Source organism: Anabrus simplex, chromosome 5 (genome assembly GCF_040414725.1).
Source record: "Anabrus simplex isolate iqAnaSimp1 chromosome 5, ASM4041472v1, whole genome shotgun sequence".
NCBI classification, from domain to species: Eukaryota; Metazoa; Arthropoda; class Insecta; order Orthoptera; family Tettigoniidae; genus Anabrus; species Anabrus simplex.
Window position 1 is genome coordinate 232,374,056 of NC_090269.1, and position 22,104 is coordinate 232,396,159.

Below are 22,104 nucleotides of genomic sequence, written 5' to 3' on the forward strand. Positions count from 1 at the left end.
TACAATAACAGCAGCAAAAAATGGAAAGGCCCCCGGCCCAGACAGCATCTGCACAGAACACCTGAAAGACTCTCTACCTGTCATGCTAGACTACTGGGTAGAATTATTCAACACATGCATGCACAATGGGGAAATTCCAGAGCAATGGAGATTGTCAACAATCAAAATGATGTTTAAAAAAGGAGAAACTGACAATCCTGATTCATATCAAGGTATAGCCCTCAAAAATACATCATTCAAAATCTTCATGGAAATCATAACAATCAGGCTTGCAGAAGAAATAGACTCCCAGATACCAGAAAATCAATTCGGCTTCCGAAAGGGAAGAAGCACACACATGCCGTAAAATACCTAATAGAACAAGTCCAAGATACATTGAGGCATCCAGGAAAGAAATATTTTGTAGTCTTCGTAGACTTGACCTTGTTGATAGAGCAACACTCGTCCGGAAACTCAGTGTCCTAATAGGGGCTACACATCCAATAGCAATCATAATCTCGAATATCCTCAATTATAACTATGTCCAAATATCAGACAATATAACCCTATCCAAAATCGTAACCCAAACAAACGGAGTCCTACAAGGTGACCCAATCAGCCCAATTTTATTCAACATCATGACAGCAGACATCACATAATCACAGATACCTCAGCATTGCTTATACTTTATGCAGATGATATGGCTCAGAAAACATAGAAGAGCTCCAAGAGGTCCTCAATAGGCTCACATCATGGGCAGAAAGAAATGATTTGCAAATAAACCACAACAAAACCAAACAAATGACCTTTAGGAAAGGAGGAAAACATGCACCTAAAAATACAATAACCATGCACAACAAACCTCTAGAAGTAGTGTCGAAATTCAAGTACTTTGGAGTCACCCTCCGAACTATTCTAACATCCTACAATACCCACATCAAAGAAAGAGCATCCGCAGCAATAAAAGCCATCTACAACATTCAACAACCTCAACAAATATCATTGGGTACAGCAATGCTAATGTTCAGGACAGCCATATCACCAATAGCAACCTATGGGATTAGCGTCACCTGGGAAAAACTCACACTCAGTGACCTGATGACAATAGAAAAAGTCAAGGCCTGATATCTCAAGAGAATTCTAGGCATTGGGAAGTCAGCCCCTTCAAAGTTAACATTTCTAACTAAAGAGGACTACTTCATTGACGATATCAAAACACAGTTTGGTCTACCAAACACCAAGCCCTATGAGAATGCACGCCAAACTTTAAACGAGAAAAGAAATGCTATTTGGTCCGACTTCTATTCCATGGACACCATAATGACGGAAGAGTGGAAGCAAGCAAATTACGAGCTACGGCACGTAATTACACGTTACGCCACTCATGGATTTCACCACAGATTCTGCCAAACCAAAACCTTCCACCAGCCGAACAAAGACTGTATATGTAACCTGTGCAACGATCATTGTGAAAGATACCATGCACAAAACTGCAAAATGAGGACAACCTCAATAATAAGAATGGCATTAGCGTAGGTGACCATCTGTACAAAAACTGTTTTTGCACATTGTGCGCTATTCATTTAATAATAAAAGTGTTTGTGTTCCCTAACATCCCTGATGAGGATACAATCGCTAAAGAAGAAATTTCAAAAATACTTCCAACCCAAGTTGAGAAGAGAGGAATGTTTATTTTCAGATAAAACTTATTTTAGATTTATAGGCCGTGGCAGCTATATGTTCCTTGTATCGACCTTTTTTAAAATTAAGATTTGTATCATTTGTAAGAAACATTATTAAGATCTTTCAGCAGGATTCCTGTGCAGTTTATAACTACTAATGTTTCAATTTAGACCAGAAAATTTTACATTTACCTTGTCAGAAAATAAAGATCAGCAGTAACACCTTGAATTTATAATTAAAGTGATTTTAACCAGCTAGTCATATTTTGGACACCCTCAGAACATTTTAAATATCACAACACTAAAGCAAAAAGAACGAAGAGTTAAAATAAAGGACTATTTGTGTCCAAAATCACCTAATACACTTTGAAACTTCGGGCAGCGGTTTAAAAAGCATGTGCATTCGAAATCACCCCAATATATGGGGTGAATTCGGACACTCCTTTTTGTTTTCTCAGGAAAAAAATGTGTTGGCGTATATTTTTTGTTTGTAGGATATTGTACTAATTGGATATATTCCTCATTATTAGGATGATAAACAATACAATATAAGATTCCCTTCGTGAGTTAAGATTAAAATAAGCTCAAAACCGTCTGAAATTATCCCTTTTCATGGTAAGATTGTTTACTTGATATATTGTATTGTATTTCTTATAATTGCACTTCAATATGGAACAAAAATGAAATTTATAGTGTATTAATATCCCCTCACTTACTGACAGTCTCTATTGATATGACGAGTTTTAATTATGATGGCTCCCCTTTAGAGATCACTACAAATCTACTTTGAAGTATATGCACATTTATAATTTGCAACCTTCATTTCAAGATTAAATGCTGCTAAACCGTACGTCATATTGACAAACAGATTGCGCCATCAAATGCCATTTTTAGTAGTCTACATGGTTGGTTCTATGACATTTACTTATATTTCCTCTATTTATGCAGTAGATTGAGTTAGAAATTTTGAATAGGGTGATATTTGAGTACAGTTTTCAAGCGTTACTTTATTTTTTGTATACTTATGTGGCAGCTAGAATCATAAAATTCAGCTCGCATATGGTCACTGTTTGTGCCAATGTGCATCCCGAATTTGATGATTGTTTTCTAAAAATGTGCCACACTCATGTCTAGTGGAAAGGAGACCTCCAAACCAAAATTGTCAGACCGTCCGAGAGGGCAACTACTCAATAAGTCATACATTTTTTTTCACTATTGCTTCCTGTCTCTTAGCTTCAGCTTTCTACACACATTCATTCACCTTCTTTCCATTACAGATCACATCTGGACTTTATAACATCAACATATTGACGGTTTCCACTAATTGAGTTACACAACAATGTACGAGGCCTTTGTTTCACATATCCTACGTTTACTGGCTTCTGTTGTCCTCCAAATCATATGCATATGTGAAATATTGTAGATAGACTGGGACATAAAGCAACATTATTAAAAGCAGCCTCAGATGCCTTAGATTTTCAGTGACATTCTCTCTGCAAGCTGAAACTAGCCTGCTATCAGCATTGTTCCCCAGATATCTTCTTAAATCTGACCACATTCAAACCAGCCTCATGTTCAGAAGAAGCAATGCTTAAACTTTGAACATATTTTTCCAAGGGCAGCTTATTTTTAGGTTACAATAGAAAGTGCAACCAACTCTCAAAATTATTACAACTTACTATACCTACTGACTGTAAATTTCCAGTTAATGATAGGTATGTTATGCGACTTAATTGGCGAAATCATAGATTGCAAAGGAAATATGGATGAACGAAATAGTGTATAGTATCACTCAAAGGAAAGAGAGTCCAGCTTTCGGGATTAGCACTCGCATACATGCGGAGAAATTAAGAAGAAAGTAAGACAGTTAAGAAAGCTGACATTAATTGAAGATAGGATAAAAACTGAGGACAGCCAGGTAGGACAAATATGTAAATACCAAGTGGATGTATTGGAAAAATGAAATGCCCTTCACTAAATTGTGATGATATGAGTTTACGGATTTAAGAAAGTGGTAACAGAGGAGAAATTTTTAGGTGCAGTAATTCTTAGGTAACCAGATAAGATGACTTTTGGTGTATTACTTAAGCCTAAAGAGTCAAGAAAGAGGCAAGAAATTAAAGCAGAAAACAGAAATAGAAGAGAAATTCAGTAAAATGCCATAAAACACCTTATGGTGTGAAATAAAGGGCCACACTCCGCGGTACTGTTGAAATATTAACAGTGACCCTTAGTACTATTTGAGGACGATTGTAACCTCCAACAGTATTCCTCAAATATCCCGCAGAATGGCAGCTTGTTGTCTCTCACAAGTTTACAGAATGATGACGTAAATGGCATTATATTATTTCCCTGCTGGCAAGCAGCCAGAGATGTTGCCATGGTAACTGGTGGTTTCACTGTTGGTCTGTGAGGGTGTCTTCACTTAACACAGAGCATGAAATCCGCAGAAAATAGTGATGTTCTCTGTCATTTGAAGAGTAAGCGAAACTATGTAGATAACAAAAATTATTTAAAATGAAGGTACGTTTCATATATAGTCTACAGATTTCATAGAAAATCAATAGTATGATATAATATCAAGTAACTCGTTTGATATCCATATAAACCCCCAATCTGTTTTTGTGATTGTTAAATCATATGCATATAAAACCGGGTGAGTTTGCCATGCGGTTATAGTCACACGGCTGTGAGCTTGCATCCGGGAGATACTGGGTTCTAATCCCACTGTCGGCAGCCCTGAAAAAGGCTTTCTGTGGTTTCCCATTTTCACACCAGGCAAATGCTGGGGCTGTACCTTAATTAAGGCCATGGCCACTTCCTTCCTACTCCTAGGTCTTTCCTATCCCATTGTTGCCATAAGACCTATCTGACGTAAAGCCGCTAGCAAAAAAAAAAAAAATAATAATAATAAATGCATATAAAAACCTGCTCCTGGATGAGTATACCCTAAATATGAAGTTTGGTTGATATCTATCCAGCTGCTTCGCCATGATGGTGAAACAGACAGACATGAAAGCTAAAAAGTAATGATATGGTCTTCAGTTGACCTAAAGTGGATAAATATCTGAAAAATTGGCAAAATAAATGAAATTACAGACAGCGTCCCCACTATAACTTTATTTATATAGATATAGCAGTATAGGTAAAATTAAATGAAATGGCGTATAGCTTTTAGTGCCGGGAGTGTCTGAGGACAAGTTCGGCTCGCCAGATACAGGTCTTTTGATTTGACACCCGTAAGCGACCTGCGCGTCATGATGAGTATGGAATGATGATGAAGACGACTCAGACACCCAGCCCCCGTGCCAGCGAAATTAACCAATTAAGGTTAAAATTCCCGACCCTTCCAGGAGTCGAACCCAGGACCTCTGTGACCAAAGGCCAGCACGCTAACCATTTAATCATGGAGCCGGACAGCGGTATAGGTAGCAGGTAGGGACCCTCTTCGGAGGTAACTTTGCACAGGGAGTGGCACCCCTACTCACAGTATATGAGTCCCAGAGCACACTGACACATTGTAGCATCTGTAAGGGTCAGCTCAGGGTTATGAGTGAAGACCTCTAAAGAATCTACGGCGGAGAAGATGGACTTTGGAACATGGGGATTGTGGAAGAGGCAGTCCAGTACTCAGGGAATAGTATGAGTACACTATTCATCAGCAGCATTTGTTTCCCATGTTAGGGGTGGCTGTATGGGTGTCTATTCCCAATGTAAAGGGCGGCGTGAATAATTGTTGGCAGTAGCTCTAAAATGCCTTTGGGAATGGTGTCCCCATCATAACTGTTGCGGGGTTACCCTGGAGCAGAAAGAGGTTAAAAAAGGTGCTGGGGTGAATGGGTCTAACTACAATGTCAAAATTAATTAAAAGCTTAAACTGAAGGTTATATTTTCAGAACTCAAAATTTAACAATTTTAACAGGTACAGGTAGCAAACATTAAACAAATTGGGAAAAAAAATCCAAGTTTCAGAACCTTAACACCTTCCCTAGCTTTACATTTCCTGAGCTACAAGCTCAAATTTACAAAGAGCACAAATTTACTCAAGGGCAGAAATCTCCCTAATTTATGGAGCACTTACTCCCAAAATACAATGTCTAGCCTTCCAGAGGCACTCGTTACAATCACAAAATTGAAAAAGAGCTAACAGGCTCTCAGTTTCTTCTAGCCTATTCAAGGCAATATCAGAAAATTACCATCACTCGCCATCAAGGCACAACTTACAAATTGAAAGGTAATGTTATACAGGGGTATCTAGTACCCAACCCACAGGGCGTTTGCTGAAAAGAACAGGTTAAGTAGATGGCCCAAAACACAAATTGAATGGAGGCGTACAGTGCTCCAAGATAGGAAAACTTAAAAACCTAAAGGGCACTAGGCCGGTGAAACAGGAGCTATTCCCAAACTTCTGAGGTGACTCGTATAGGAAGTAATTTACCACATCACAGAATGAAAAACAGTTATAAACGTAGTCACCTCAGACCAAGATGAAGGGGAGCTCGAGAGGGTAATTCACTCTCTATCCTCGATTTACAGTTAAAGAGTTTACGAAGTTTTTACATTAGCCGAAAGAAGATTTACATTTTAGAAAAGTTGGTTACATAGTTAAAGATTCGGACCTTTGCCTCGGGTTAAACTGCGGAGGTACCAAGAAAGAAAGATGTTATGTGGCCATTACCTTGTAGATGTACTGTTGACCGATGAAGGAGGCCGCCCGCCTCCTGCTTTGACACACACAGTCAATAGGATGACGATCAAGTGGCCAAGAGACGTGCAAAGCCGCAGTTTATAAACCCTCAGGGAAGGTTCAAGATCTTTCACGAATAAACCAGCCACACCCTCTCAATTTTATTGGTCAATTTAAAAGTTACACTCAAAATCGAAGAAGAAGTAGAAGAAGAAGACTGTGATAGGTTGAAAAATAATTACAGAAATTTGGGATTGGTTAAATTCAAAACTGGTGGAAATAAAAAGGAAATATTGCCAACCCAAAAATAAATGAACATCAATCAGAAAAAAAACTTATGAATACAAAACTTCTTTGAATGATAACATCTTATACCTTGCACCAGGGTGCATGAACATAGTTCTTAGTGGTGTCCTCTATGGAAGAATGTCCAAACTTCTTGATGAATGTCAAACAAAACAAGTGGAAATTCACTCAGGTTAGGAAACAGTACAATAACACAATTACATCATATTTCTGTGGTGACATCTTCTGAGTAAAGTTCCAAGTTGGTGTAGTTTCAGTTTCACTGTTTTGCCATAGAGGAGTTCATGCGCTGAATTTGAATGCGCGGCATAGAGGTGTACCTCCTGGTACAGACCTCCCCCCCACCAAATGTCCTTCCTTGTAGTCACACAGAAGAATTTTGTGAAAACATTTTTAGTTGAAGAGAAATAAATTTATAAGTTTTTTTGAAGTTGATAGGTAAAAGGTAGTTTAACTCCAGTCTTAGAGTGTCTTTGTTGTAGTAGAATATGAAATACATGTTGATAAATTTGACGGCAAGTCCTGCCGCCTCTGCCGATATCCAGTTGAGGTCACCCAGACCCCTCAAGTACCCTCAGATACGTCTCTGCAGCTACTATGAGAGGGGTAGTCGTGGTGATGGTCGCCACAGATTAGAAGTATATCTGCAGTCCCCAGATGAGTTGGCGGTAGGGTCACCGCACTTCCGCCTTTGCCGAGAGCTGGACTCCGGCACGCCGTTCCCAAGGAGTCTTCACGGGAGTGGAGTGGGCCCATACCCCACTTCAATTGTAGTACGGCGGCAGGCAGCTGAGGGGGCACTGAAACAGTAAGATCTCGGCGACAAAGAAGTGTTGTAGCAGATTTGAGAGTACGATCTTTATTGGTGATACAGAGGGGCGGGCAGCGTTGAAGGTGTTTATTGGCAGTAGTGCAGATATGCAGGAGACGGGGGCTTGGTAATGGCCACAAAGAAATTGACAGCAGGAAAACCAGAGGGGAAGATCATACATACACATCATACACATATGGAAATAAAATCATAGGGCAGAAGGCCTTAAATTTTTTTAAAATATAACCTTCAAAGCTCCTGCTAAATTTTAGCGGCTGTGAACCTATAAAAAAACTAATTATACAGGTTTAATCTGAGAGAGGTGGACTCTAAAGATCCTCTCTGTGGCTGGATTGCTCACTAATAATGTAATGGGAGTAGAAAATCCAATATAATGCACGGCCCATGAAATCTGGGGGCAAGCTTTCCCGCAGAAACAAAATTCCTAACCATGACTTGATCTCCAACTTTTAATTTGGTGGGCCTCTGTCCACGATCATATCTTTCCCTAACCTTTTCATGAGAAACCTTCAGGTTGTGCTTATCCTTTTTCCATAGATCTCTAATATTATCGGGATCTATTGTCTCTGGAAGGATATCATTAAGTGACCAAAGGTTAGAGAGCAGCGTGTTAGGCACAAATTTAAGCATCAGAGAAGCTGGAGTGAACTTATGTGACTTGTGAACTTCCGAATTCAAAGTAAAGGCCAACCAATGCAGGGACGCATCCCACCTGGAATGATCTTCATGATGAAATGCGACGAGAGCCGATCTAAGATTACGATTGACCCGCTCGGCCAGAGATGGTTGAGGATAATACGCCGAAGTAGTTACATGTGAAATGGACAGATCAAAACAGAATTTATGGAAGAGGTTGGAGATAAAGGCTTTAGCATTATCAGAAACTATGTATTGACAAGGACCAAAAGAAGCAAAGATGTTAAACAAGAAATGGTGGACTGAGCGGTAGCCAGCTTAGTCAGAAATAGCCAGGAAAATCTTGTGAAACCATCTACACACACTAGAATGAAGTTGTTGGCGTTCCCCTTTGATTGGGGGAAGGGTCTGACATAGTTTATATGGAGGCGTTCCATGGGGCATGACGCTTGATGAGAAAATAATAGACCTAGCTTAGTGGACAAGGTGGGCTTACTAAGCAAGCAAGATTTACAAGCTTTTACCAATTCACGAATTTCACTGTCCATACCTTTCCAAATGAACATTTCTCGGATCTTTTCCCGAGTTTTGAAGATGCCTAAATGCCCCCTAATGGGGTCTCATGATAGTACTTGAAGATCATAGGTACAAGCACGGCTGGAACCGCTACTTTCATCTTCTGATCGTGCCTCGACGGGCAACACAAAACCTTGTTCCTCAGTACATAAGGGACGACATGTTCCCCAGAAGAAAGGGTTTCAATAATAGGGGCCAGCACAGGATCTTCACGTTGATATTTTTCAATACCCCTAAACAACATGGGGGCATCAGTTAGAATGGCATTTACACCTGCAGGTATGGACACGGGCAGAGAAGAACTATCTTTCTGTTCAGTGGTCTCCACATCATGAGAAAACATGTGGCTTAGTCCATCCTCAACAACATTTTCAGATCCTCTGATATGTCTTACATCACATTGGAACGCAGAAATCCTAATGGCCCAACGGGCTATGCGACCAGTACGATGTGGCCTAGCTAAGACCCAACTTAAGGCTTGATTATCAGTTTCCAAAGTCAGACTTCTCTAATGCAAATAAGACGTAGCTGGTTTGAAATCACGGATGGCCTGTGTTCTGGAATGATCGATAGAAACACCATCGGGCGACACAATATGTCCTAGGAATGACATAGAAGGCTTACAAAAGCTACCTTAGATAACTTCACAGTCAACCCGGCCTTACGAAGGCAATTGAGTACTTCCTTCAGATGATCTAGGTGTTTTTCAAAGGTCTCAGGAAATACAACTACATCATCAAGATAATGGTACAAGTATTCAAATTTTATGTCGGAGAAGACCCTATCTAGCAGTCTAGTGAGCACGGCTGCCCCCGTGGGGAGCACGAAAGGCACGCGGTTGTACTCATACAAGTTCCAATCTGTGGCAAAGGCTGTTAGATGCTTCGAATCTTCAGCTAGAGGGATCTGGTTGTATGCCTGATTAAGGTCTAGGATGATGAAGAACTTAGCTTTCCGAAACCATGAAAACCGAGAGTGAAGGTCAGGAAGAGGCACAGCTTGTAACACCACCTTCCGATTTAAAGCCCTATAGTCAATTACAGGCCTGAAGCCACCTTCAGGTTTCAGCACCAGAAAAATGGGCGATGAATACGCCGACTTAGAAAGTCGAATAATACCGTCCTTTAACATCTGGTCAGTGATCTCTTTAAGAGCCTTCATTTTAGGTGGAGATAGCCTATAAGGAGGATATCTAACTGGGATCGAATCCGTAACCTCAATCTTGTATTCAATAAGATCGGTAACACCAAGAGTATCAGAAAACACATCAGGAAATGACTGACACAACTGACGAATACTATCAGCCTGCTCCTCAGGTAGATGTCTAAGGTCTAACAACATCTCATCCTGGGTAGGCAAAACAGATGAACATGACACAGAATTACACTTAAGCAAATGAATTTTACAATTGTTGGCAAATTTGAAAGTGCACGACTTGCTCTGAATGTTGAGCACCAGACCGGTATGAGACATGAAGTCTGCTACTAATATTATAGGGCAAGACAAGTGCTTAGCTACAAACAGTTTTACTTTCCAGGTGAATTTAGAAATACGAATTTTGGCAGAGATGAAACCTAAAATTTCTAATGGAGAGGAATTAGCTGAAATGCTTTGAACCAAAGATGAACAATAATCAGAAAACTTACAGACAGAATTTAATTTGGAATACCACTCAGCCGAAATTATAGAACAAACACTCCCAGAGTCTAATAGAGCCGTGACCAGTTCATTGTTCAACTCAATTTTAAGAAAAGGTACAAGTGCGGGGGTCTCCGCCACAATTCTGAGGCATTCTTTAGGACCATGAAATGATACATTAGAAGAACGCTTATCCTTAGTCGAACTTATCCTTAGTCGAACTTTCGCTGGGTTTAATGGGGGCTGAGCCTTGGAAAAATGAACCTGCTGACTCAGCCGATGACACTAGTCACTTTCAATTATTGGAGTTCATGGGGGTTGCACCAGAAGTTGAGCAGGAACGGGTGCTATTGGCATTAGGGCAAATTTTGGCGAGGTGATTAAAGGATCCACACTTGAAACATCCTTGCGATGACCCTGCCCCATTCTTTGTCCCACTGGATTTAATCAAAGGGCACTTGTTACGCAGATGATCTGTCGACCCACAAGCATAGCATTTGCGGGTGGTGAAAGTTCAACAAGGTTGAGGCCGAAAGTTACTCGAAGACTGAGGGGGTTCCTTAGCGACTCGTAAGGTGTCGGCATACCTAACTCCTTCGGCTGAGAATGCCATAGCTTCTAATTCTGCAAACGTTTGAGGACGCGATGCGAAACACAGATATGACCTATCAGGCGGGAAAATGCCTTCAACAATGGTCTGCACAATTTGATCTTCAGGGAAGTGAAGAGTGAATACCCTGTTGTAGAACTTAATGTCCTGGATGAAGTCTGCGAGATTTTCATTCAGTCGCTGTACTCTGTAATAGTACTTTTGAATTAAGGAAGACATGGCTCGAGCCAGAATGAAATTAGCCAGCAGATGTGCGTGGAAGTTTTCTATAGAAGATTGTTCAGCTATTGCTCTGACTATTTTGTTCGAGAGAACACCTATGGAGTAAGGGTAAATAAATTGAAAAATTTGAGAAGGAGAGAGAGAAAACACTAGAGCGTGATCTTGAAATTCAACTAAGAATATTAAAAATGAAATGACACCATTAGTAGAATTAATAGAAAACTTAGAAATTCCACTAAGTAACATAGCCAAAGGATGAGGCAAACTACTGAACCCAGGTGACATAATTGGTAACGGCCTATGGGGTGAAGAAGCTTCAGACACAGCATTATTTAAAAAGAATGGTGGAATGGATGTACGACGATCAGGCTTATTTCCTAATGGGGCAGATGTTTCTTGAGTTGCCACAGATTTTCTACCTTCTTCACCCCTGGAAGAATCCTCCTCACTGACGATGTTTATCACAGTGGCTTGGTTGGTTTTGGGAGCAGCTGCCCCCGACAACAATTGACTAACTTTATTTGACATTTCTGAAAGATGATCAACAAGATTACTAGCTTCTTTAGCATGATCTTCTTTTAACTTGAGAGACAATAGGTCCCTAACTCTATTGTAAAAATGGAACAAGCTAGTCTGTACTCTTTGAAGTTGGTTAGCCGAAGGATCACTCACTTCAAAAAAAACTAACTACGGATGCTAGCTCAGTGGTATTATCAGTGATAGTGGAGAGAGCCTCATCAATTTCCTTCTCTCCCAAAGTTGGGATACTAATACAGTAGGTAATTCTAATGACTCTTTAAGCTTGGTGGTATCTGCCACAACCGTGCCTCTAGATTGAACATTCCTAATCAGTAATTCATAAATCAATTCCTCCTTGTGCAAGTAGCCAGGATGGAGGACTTCACGAGGGCCAGACATGATGAAAAAAATTTACAAATTTAGGAAAGAAAAAAAATTCCAGCGACTGAGACAATTCTTAGAGTTCGAAACAGATACTATGATTAGCCATCAAAAGGGGCTTAATTGGGACCCATTCAACCATGCTCTACTACCACTTGTTGCGGGGTTACCCATGGAGCAGAAAGGTTAAAGAAGGTGCTGGGGTGAATGGGTCTAACTACAATGTCAAAATTAATTAAAAGCTTAAACTGAAGGTTATATTTTCAGAACTCAAAATTTAACAATTTTAACAGGTACAGGTAGCAAACATTAAACAAGATTGGGAAAAAAATCCAAGTTTCAGAACCTTAACACCTTCCCTAGCTTTACATTTCCTGAGCTACAAGCTCAAATTTACAAAGAGCACAAATTTACTCAAGGGCAGAAATCTCCCTAATTTATGGAGCACTTACTCCCAAAATACAATGTCTAGCCTTCCAGAGGCACTCGTTACAATCACAAAATTGAAAAAGAGCTAACAGGCTCTCAGTTTCTTCTAGCCTATTCAAGGCAATATCAGAAAATTACCATCACTCGCCATCAAGGCACAACTTACAAATTGAAAGGTAATGTTATACAGGGGTATCTAGTACCCAACCCACAGGGCGTTTGCTGAAAAGAACAGGTTAAGTAGATGGCCCAAAACACAAATTGAATGGAGGCGTACAGTGCTCCAAGATAGGAAAACTTAAAAACCTAAAGGGCACTAGGCCGGTGAAACAGGAACTATTCCCAAACTTCTGAGGTGACTCGTATAGGAAGTAATTTACCACATCACAGAATGAAAAACAGTTATAAACGTAGTCACCTCAGACCAAGATGAAGGGGAGCTCGAGAGGGTAATTCACTCTCTATCCTCGATTTACAGTTAAAGAGTTTACGAAGTTTTTACATTAGCCGAAAGAAGATTTACATTTTAGAAAAGTTGGTTACATAGTTAAAGATTCGGACCTTTGCCTCGGGTTAAACTGCGGAGGTACCAAGAAAGAAAGATGTTATGTGGCCATTACCTTGTAGATGTACTGTTGACCGATGAAAGAGGCCGCCCGCCTCCTGCTTTGACACACACAGTCAATAGGATGACGATCAAGTGGCCAAGAGACGTGCAAAGCCGCAGTTTATAAACCCTCAGGGAAGGTTCGAGATCTTTCACGAATAAACCAGCCACACCCTCTCAATTTTATTGGTCAATTTAAAAGTTACACTCAAAATAGAAGGAGAAGAAGAAGAAGAAGAAGATTATTATTATTATTATTATTATTATTATTATTATTATTATTATTATTATTATTATTATTATTATTATTATTATTATTATTATTATTATTATTATTATTATTATAGGTTGAAAATTAATTACAGAAATTTGGGATTGGCTAGATTCAAAACTGGTGGAAATAAAAAGGAAATATTGCTAACCCAAAAATAAATGAACATCAATCAGAAAAAAATAACTTATGAATACAAAACTTCTTTGAATGATAACTTCTTATACCTCGCACCAGGGTGCATGAACATAGTTTTTAGTGGTGTCCTCTGTGCAAGAATGTCCAAACTTCTTGATGAATGTCAAACAAAACAAGTGGAAATTCACTCAGGTTAGGGAACAGTACACTAACAAAATACATCATATTTCTGTGGTGACATCTTCTGAGTAAAGTTCCAAGTTGGTGTAGTTTCAGTTTCACTGTTTTACCAATAGAGGAGTTCATCAGGCGCCGAATTGGAATATGCTGCGTAGAGGTGTACCTCCCGGTACAATAACAATGGCCTAAAAACGATTGATGGTAAATATCAAACTCGGGAAAGTTTAGTGCATACCCTGCAGGTGATGTGCAGTTCTTGTGCTGGGGGAGCTGTAAAAGGTAGGTGACCAGCAGCCAATATTGTAAAGTGGGAATAATTAGTGTTATTATTATCCTCACAGGGAAGTAAGAAGAGTTGATTGACTTTTTGGAGAAAGAGATTGTTGCAATGATGGGACTGAATAAGATCAAGTGGAAGGCAAAGGGAGTGAAGAAGAAGATGAGTAGAGAATACATCCTATACTTGAGAGTAGGAGGTGAGGCAAAAAAATGGAGTAGGTGTGATTGTTAACAAAATCCTGGATGAAAATGTGAATAAGGTAGACTATGTTAGTGGCAGAATAAACAGGGTATGACTGAGCATGGAAGAAGGAGTGAAAGACTTCATCCAAGCTCATACACCCAAAACTGGAAACAGTGGGGAAAATATAGAGGAAATCTTGGAGACACTCGAGGAAATAATCACCAATGCAGAAGTGATGGTCATGGGAGACCTCAATGTGCAGGTTGGGAATGACAGAACTGGAAAAGAAGAAGTGGTTGTTCCTTTTGGATATGGAAAATAAAACAGCGAGGGTTATAAGTTGATGATTTTTGAGAGAGAAATAGAATGATGGTGGGTAACACTTGGGTTAGAAAGAATAATAACAGAAAGATCACTAGATATGGCTGGGGTGAAAGAAGGACAAAAACAGTTATTGATTTTTTTTTTTTTGTTGAAGAAACAAATCATAAACTGTTAATGGATGTAACAGCACTACCAGGTGAGGCATTTGATGGAGACCACAGAGTAGTGGTAGCAAAATTGAAAACAGGTACAATTGTGAGAGTAAAAGAAATAAGACATAAGAAAATTATGGAACTTAAAAGATAGAGGAACTTGGGAGAAATTAAAACAGCACAGGGCCTATGACCTAGAGGTTAGGCCTCTTTAAACAACAAGCATCATTAAAACATCACATCCCTATATCAGAAATGACCAAATTTATAAGCATATTTGTAAGCTATGCAGATAAGATTTGTGGCAGAACTTTGGCGAGAGTGACGGGAAAGGAGAAACCTTGGTGGAATGGAACGGTGAAGGGGGTTATTAAACAAAAGTAGAAAGCATGGTGTTATATCCCAATAGAATGCGCGAATGTCGAACACAGCATTTGTATAGAGACTGTTTTATTCCTAGTCTGCCCATTTGTTGAGGTTGGTTATTCAGATGTATCATGAGACAATTTCAATACAATTATTTCTGTAAGCAATGTGTTCATGCTTAATTATAAATGCAATTTGTGTATGGTCATAACAATTGGCAACGAGGATAACTTTCAAACTTCAAAGGGAAATGATGATATTGTGTGTAAATAAAAACATGTTCTGCGATTAGTGACTGAACTGAAATACAACTGTCATTTTACCTATATAACCTCGACTATGTACATATCATATTCCTAGCATTCAATTAATTTCATGTGAGACATAACTTAAAACATTCCTACGTGGATGCAGACCAGTTTAGGCAAATTTTGGCAGCAATGAATGCCAATCAACACGCACTCTTAGATCAAATGCGAAGTCAAGCATCAGTTCAACCTACTCAACCTATTATTAATTCGAATACATTTCTTATTCCACCCTTCAAATGTTTCAACCCGCAAGCAGAGAACTTTCAAAATTACCGGCAACGTTTCGAAAACTATCTACAATTGAAAAATGTGTTCACCAACAAGAAATATGCCACTCAGATGCTACTTAATTCGATTGGATCTACGAATTATAACACATTATCTGCGCTAGTGGCACCAAAAACACCTAATGATTTTGATTATGACAATTTAATTGAAACCCTAGAAAAACATCTTTGTCTTAAGAAGAATGTTCTTGTAGCCCAGCATAGGTTTCTATCCACTTACCAGCTTGAAAACCAACATATTGCTGACTATGTGGCTACATTAAGACATGCTACAATTGACTGCGACTTCAATTCTGCATGTGAATGTAAGGTGAGCATTGCTGATGTATTTCTAAGAGCACAGTTCTTCAGGGGAATTTATGACAGTTCAGTTCGTGAACAATTACTCCAGGCAAATGTTCAAGAATTTGACAAAATTTTAACAAAATCTATTGCTCTTGAAGTATGTAAGTTAGACAGCAAGGAACTATCACAATTAGCTGTATACAAGTGTACTTATAATGATTCTGTTCAAAAAATCAATCACAAATCAAGGCAGGATGCATCTCACGATGATCAAAGCCAAGCAACACCAGCAAACATGTCCAGATCAAAAACTGACTACAAGGAATTGGGAATTCAAAATATGTGTTCACGTTTGTGGTAGAGACAATCATCTAGCGTAGGACTGTAGGACTGATTTTAACAATCTGAAATGCAGTTCATGTGGAAAACTCAGCCATATTAAGAAAGTGTGCATATGTACTTTGTTAGCAACGAGAAGGAATTCCAAAATTGACTCTCATTTTCTTCGGGAAGAAGATATTACTCAAACATTTGGCCTAAGCCATATAATAGACATTTTTCAATATCACGACTACCCACATGCGAAGAAATTTTACTCTACAGTTCATATAGAAGGAATGCCCCAGAGATTTGAAGCAGATTTTGGGGCAGGTTTTACTTTGCTACCGCATTCTAGTTTCAAAGCTCTTGACTTACGTGTACAACTCCAGAAATCAGAGGTTGCATTTCATTCTTATACTAAGAATGTGTTTTTACCTGATGGCTAAGGTTAACGTTACTGTTTCTTATCAGAATAGAACTTCATCTGAAGAGTTATATGTAGTACCAGACGACTACGAGCCACTTCTGGGGCGTGTATGGATCCGTCACCTTGGTATTAATCTTCAAGAAATTGACCATGAAGCGGAATCAAATACTAGTCATATAGATATCCAGTCAGTAATATTACTGAGATAATCAAGAGCTAGAAATTTTCAAAGAAAAGATAGGGTGCGTGCCAAATTTTAAAGTGTCTCTTCAGATCCGTAAGGATGCCAAGCCAGTATTTCATAAAGAACGTGACGTTCTATATGCCTTACGGGAGAAAGTAGAAAAAAAGTTAGACGATTTAGAAGCAGGTGGGATAATTTCAAAAATCAATTACAGTGATTGGGGTTTGCCACTAGTAGTGATTCCAAAGTCCAATGATGGAGTTCGACTTTGCGTTGATTACAAGATAGGAGTTAATGACAAATTAGTAGCAGCAAACGACCCAATTCGGAAAGTGGATGACATCCTAAATAGCTTGAGAAACTCGAGGTACTTTTGCCGCCTGGACATATATAAAGGATATCTTCATCTCCAGGTTGATGAAGAGAGCAGCAATATCCAAACCATATCAACACATCGAGGTACATATCGCTTGCATCGTCTTTCCTTTGGGATGAAAACAGCTCCGTCCGAATTTAATAGAATCATAGATAAAGTTTTATCTGGACTATCAAAAACTCATTCATATTTTGATGACATTATTATCCATGGCTTTACAAAAACAGAATGTCAACAAAACCTATTTGCCTGCCTTCAAAGGCTCAAAGAATTCGACTTACATCGAAATCAAAGGAAGTGTGCTTTCTTTGAAACCAGCATCGAATATCTCGGCCATGTCATTGAATATAACAAAATCATGAAGTCACTAGCAAAAGTTAAAGCAATACTTGAAATGCCTTGTCCGGTCAATACAAACGATGTTCAAAGATTTCTTGGAATGATAACATATTTTTCAAGATTCATTCCAAATACTTCAACTATGACCTACCCTTTGAGGCAGCTTCTCCGTAAGAATAAGAAGTTTCATTGGACTAGTTCATGTGAATCAGCATTTGCCAGATTAAAGGAGAAGATTGCAAGTGATCGAGTGCTGACACCTATAATGCAGATTTACCACTGGTTCTAGCTTGTGACGCCAGTCCAACAGGTATTGCTGGAGTCCTTTCACACATTGTTGATGTTGAAAAGCCTATCGCATTTGCTTCAAGGTCATTCAGCCGAGCGTAACTACAGCCAGCTGGATCATGAGGCTCTAGCAATTATGCTCGCTGTCAACCATTTTTATATGTATCTATTTGGATGTAAGTTTAAGTTGATAACAGACAATAGCCCACTTACCAGAATCTTCCATCAGAATTCAAGATTACCAGCTATGACTTCTGCTAGATTGCTAAGATATGCATCATTCCTTTCGGGGTTTGACTATGAAGTTGAGTATACGATAGGTTCAGAACATGCCAATGTTGACTGCTTGTCAAGAGCAGCGATCAATCAGTCACACATATCAAAAGATATAGTGTTCAGTGAAGAAGTTCATAAACTCTGTTATTTAACTATCGCTGAAATAGCAACCACGGAATTAAATCCTGACAATAATAGAATTTCAACAGAAAATGATGAATTGTTATCAAAAATCAAAGCGGAGGTCATGTCATCTGAATCCATAGGCAATGAATTCACACTAGATGATGGAATCTTATTCAAGGGTCAAAGAGTCGCCATTCCTTCAAAGCTCCAGCCATTAGTCCTGAAGGAATTACATAGCACACACATAGGGATTACAAGAATGAAACAATTAGCAAGGCGGTATTGCTACTGGAAGAATATCGATAAGGACATTGAGAAAATGGTAAAATCTTGTCTGGCCTGCACTGACATTCGATCCTCTCCAGCGAAGGCACTGATTCACCATTGGGACGTCCCTACAGAAAACTGGAGCCATGTCCACATGGATTATGCAGGTCCATTTCAAGGTTTCTACTTCCTTCTAATTGTTGATGCAAAATCCAGGTGGGCAGAAATCAAAGTAATTCGAGAAGCTCCAACATCTGCTAAGACACTTGAGCTATTAAGAGAAATTTTTGCATTTCATGGATTCCCAATAGCGATAGTCTCTGCTAACGCTACAATATTTGTAAGTGATGTATTCAAATACTTCTGTAGGAAGCATGGTATATTGCAAAAATTCACAGCTCCTGGACATCCAGCAACTAACAGAATGGCAGAACGAAACGTCCAGATGCTAAAACGCTATGTCGAATGAGCCCTTGTCTATATCCAGAAAAGTGTAAGAGATCCTACTGAAATATCGTGCCACCCCTCAAAATTTGGAAAATCACCAGCTGAATTGTACCTGAACAGACCATTACGGATCAAACTAGATGTTATTCGACCAATCAAACAGGAAAGAAATCAAGAGGAGACTCATGGACATCACAATCTAAGCATGGGAGACAGAGTCCAAGTGAAATTCTATGAAGGGAATAAAATGCCATGGAAGTATGGAGTAGTCATTGAAAAGTTTGGTCATTTACATTATCAGATTCAGCTAGACGATGGTTATAGCCTCAAAAGACATATTGACCAAATACTTAGGACGCAGGTTCCAAAGAATACGGGAACATTCACTGATCAGAAACTAGCCCCAAGTCAACAAGAACATCATCCTGAATATAAACAACCTTTCATCTTCACTGACCGGATGAATGAACCAATCCCTGGGAGATATCAAGGACTTGGGGCAGAAGAAGACATGCGAAATTGAAGACTTGAGGCAGAAGAAAACAGACCTCCACCCTCAAGCCTAACCTGCCGACCAGATAGGAAACGCCGTCCGCCACAGTACCTTAAGGACTATGTTACTTAAATGATCACCAAATTCTCTTCTTCAAAATAAGCATGGGAGACTGTTATATCCCAGTAGAATGCGCGAATGTCGAACACAGCATTTGTATAGAGACTGTTTTTGTCTGCCCATTTGTTGAGGTTGGTTATTCAGATGTATCATGAGACAATTTCATTACAATTATTTCTGTAAGCAATGTGTTCATGCTTAATTATAAATGCAATTCGTGTATGGTCATAACAAATGGTAAGAATGAAATAAAGGTAGAAAAGAAAGAAGTAAGATTAATTAAGATTAAGTAAGTGTAAAAAAGTGGTAAATGAGGAAAAGAAAAAAATATTTGGAGAGAATGATACAAGAGTTGGAAAAGAATCTAAATGGTGAAAAAAGGATGTATGGATTGATAAAAAATAGGAGAAAAGGAAAAATGTACACAAAACAAGTGAAGAAAGAGAGTGGAAATGTAATAACAGATCAAGAGGAGATAAAGAATAGGTGGAAATATTTATATTACTTTGATGAACTTTTGAATGTGGGAAATAATGCAGAAGAGAGTGTAGTGGCAAATGAGGATGATCCAGAAACAGAGAGTGATATTGCAATGGTAGAGGAGGAAATGGCTGTTAAACAAATGAAAACAAGTAAAGCAGCAGGGATGGATAAAACGTTTGGAAATGTAACGGTAGCAGGACCTACTGATCTACATTGGTTATATAGGCTGCTAAGGTGTATATGAAGGAAGAAGCAAGTATCTGATGGTTGGTGTAAAGGTGTAATAATACCAGTATTTAAGAAAGGTGATAGGAAGGTATGCAACAATTATTGAGGGATTACACTGTTGTCATAAGTAGCCAAAATATTGGAGGGAATAATATAAAGGAGGCTGAGAGGAAGGGTGGAAAGAAATTTAGAAGAAGAGCAGTATAACTTACAACAGGGTAGGTCAACAATAGATCCTATATTTATCATGAGTTACTGATAGAAAAACAGTGGAAATATGGAAAAGATCTGGTGATGGTTTTCCGTGATTTAGTGAAAGCATATGATAGTGTTAATAGAGAAAAATTGTGGGAAACCCTGGAAAGAAAAGGATGTGGAAAGCAATCAAGGAAATTAGTGAAAGCAATGTATAAAAACTATCTCCACTTATATTTATAATGATTACAGATGAAATTCTAAAGAAAACAAAGGCAACATATAGAGGGGATATGAAAATATTCTTGTTTGCAGATGATACTAATCAACAATACAGAAGTGCAAATCCAACTAGAGGCTTTAAATGACAATATTGAGAAATATGGTATTAAAAAAATGTGGGAAAGAGCAAAACAGTGGTGATGACAAGAGGAGAAATAGAAGGAAAAGGATTCGTTAGTATCAGAGGACAAAGCCTTGAGGTTGTTGAATGCTTCAAATATTTGGAAAGTAAAATAATGCAAAATGCAAGGGTAGATAAGGAAATCAGTAGAAGTGTACAAGTGGTAAATACATTCTACCAGAATGTAAGGAACTTGGTGCAGAACAAAGAAGTTCCTAATGTAAAAAATGTACTATACCCCTATATTAATGTATGTATTAGATACTTGGACATTGACAGCAAGATATGAGAGTAAAATTCAGGCCAGTGAGATAAAGTTTCTGAGGAGTATTGTAGGGAAGACAAGGAGAGACAGAATAAGAAATGTTGAGGTCAGAAAATAAATAGGAGTAGAAAAACTGAGTGTGAGGATGAAGGAGCAAAGGATATCAAAACAAGTAGTGGAGGTTAATATAGAGGGAAAGAGGTCAAGAGGGAGGCCCAGAGCAAGATGGATAGAGACTGTCAAGAACAGTATAAAGAAGACTGGAATGGAATACAATTACTGAAAAGGAGTGGTGGAAGGAGAAGCAACGGTAGAGAAGTGCTATCAACACCCCGACCTGGCAGGACTGGACAACGGGAAATGAAAATGATGATGATGATGATGATGATGATGATAGCGAAATCCCTGTATTTCCTAAAATTTATTTGAATGAAATGACTATCAGGTAAATATGAAATATATTAAATAAATAAATAAATAATTGAGACAATGAAAACTACTACAAATATTTCATGGGAAGCAGGCCTTTACCTGTATAAAGATTTATTTGAGAATATGCCTATGTTAATAATTTGCTTGCCGTAAATTTGGCTGGGCATCACACTCATATAGACAAAAAACATTTCCTGTTATCACAGAGTGAATATGGCTCCTTGAGTCGGAGACCAAAAATGGCTTCCTACGCCATGGACTTAAAATAGCTCCTAACCTTGTATTACTTATCTGTACATTGCCTATTGACAGTGAATCTATACATTTTTAAATCCTGGTGGAACACATGTAATCTGCTGGTTTTTCATTCATAACTCTCCAATAAATACAAAAAATGAAAAATCTGGCTTTTAGGTGCATTTGGACCACTTCCATCCCAACGATTGTATGTTAAAAATTTCAGGTCTTTGCATGCTGTAGATTTGGCTGGACATTGTGCACACACAGTTTTTTGAAAACGTTCAAGAAAAGGTGAGGTAAGCAAAAGATACGG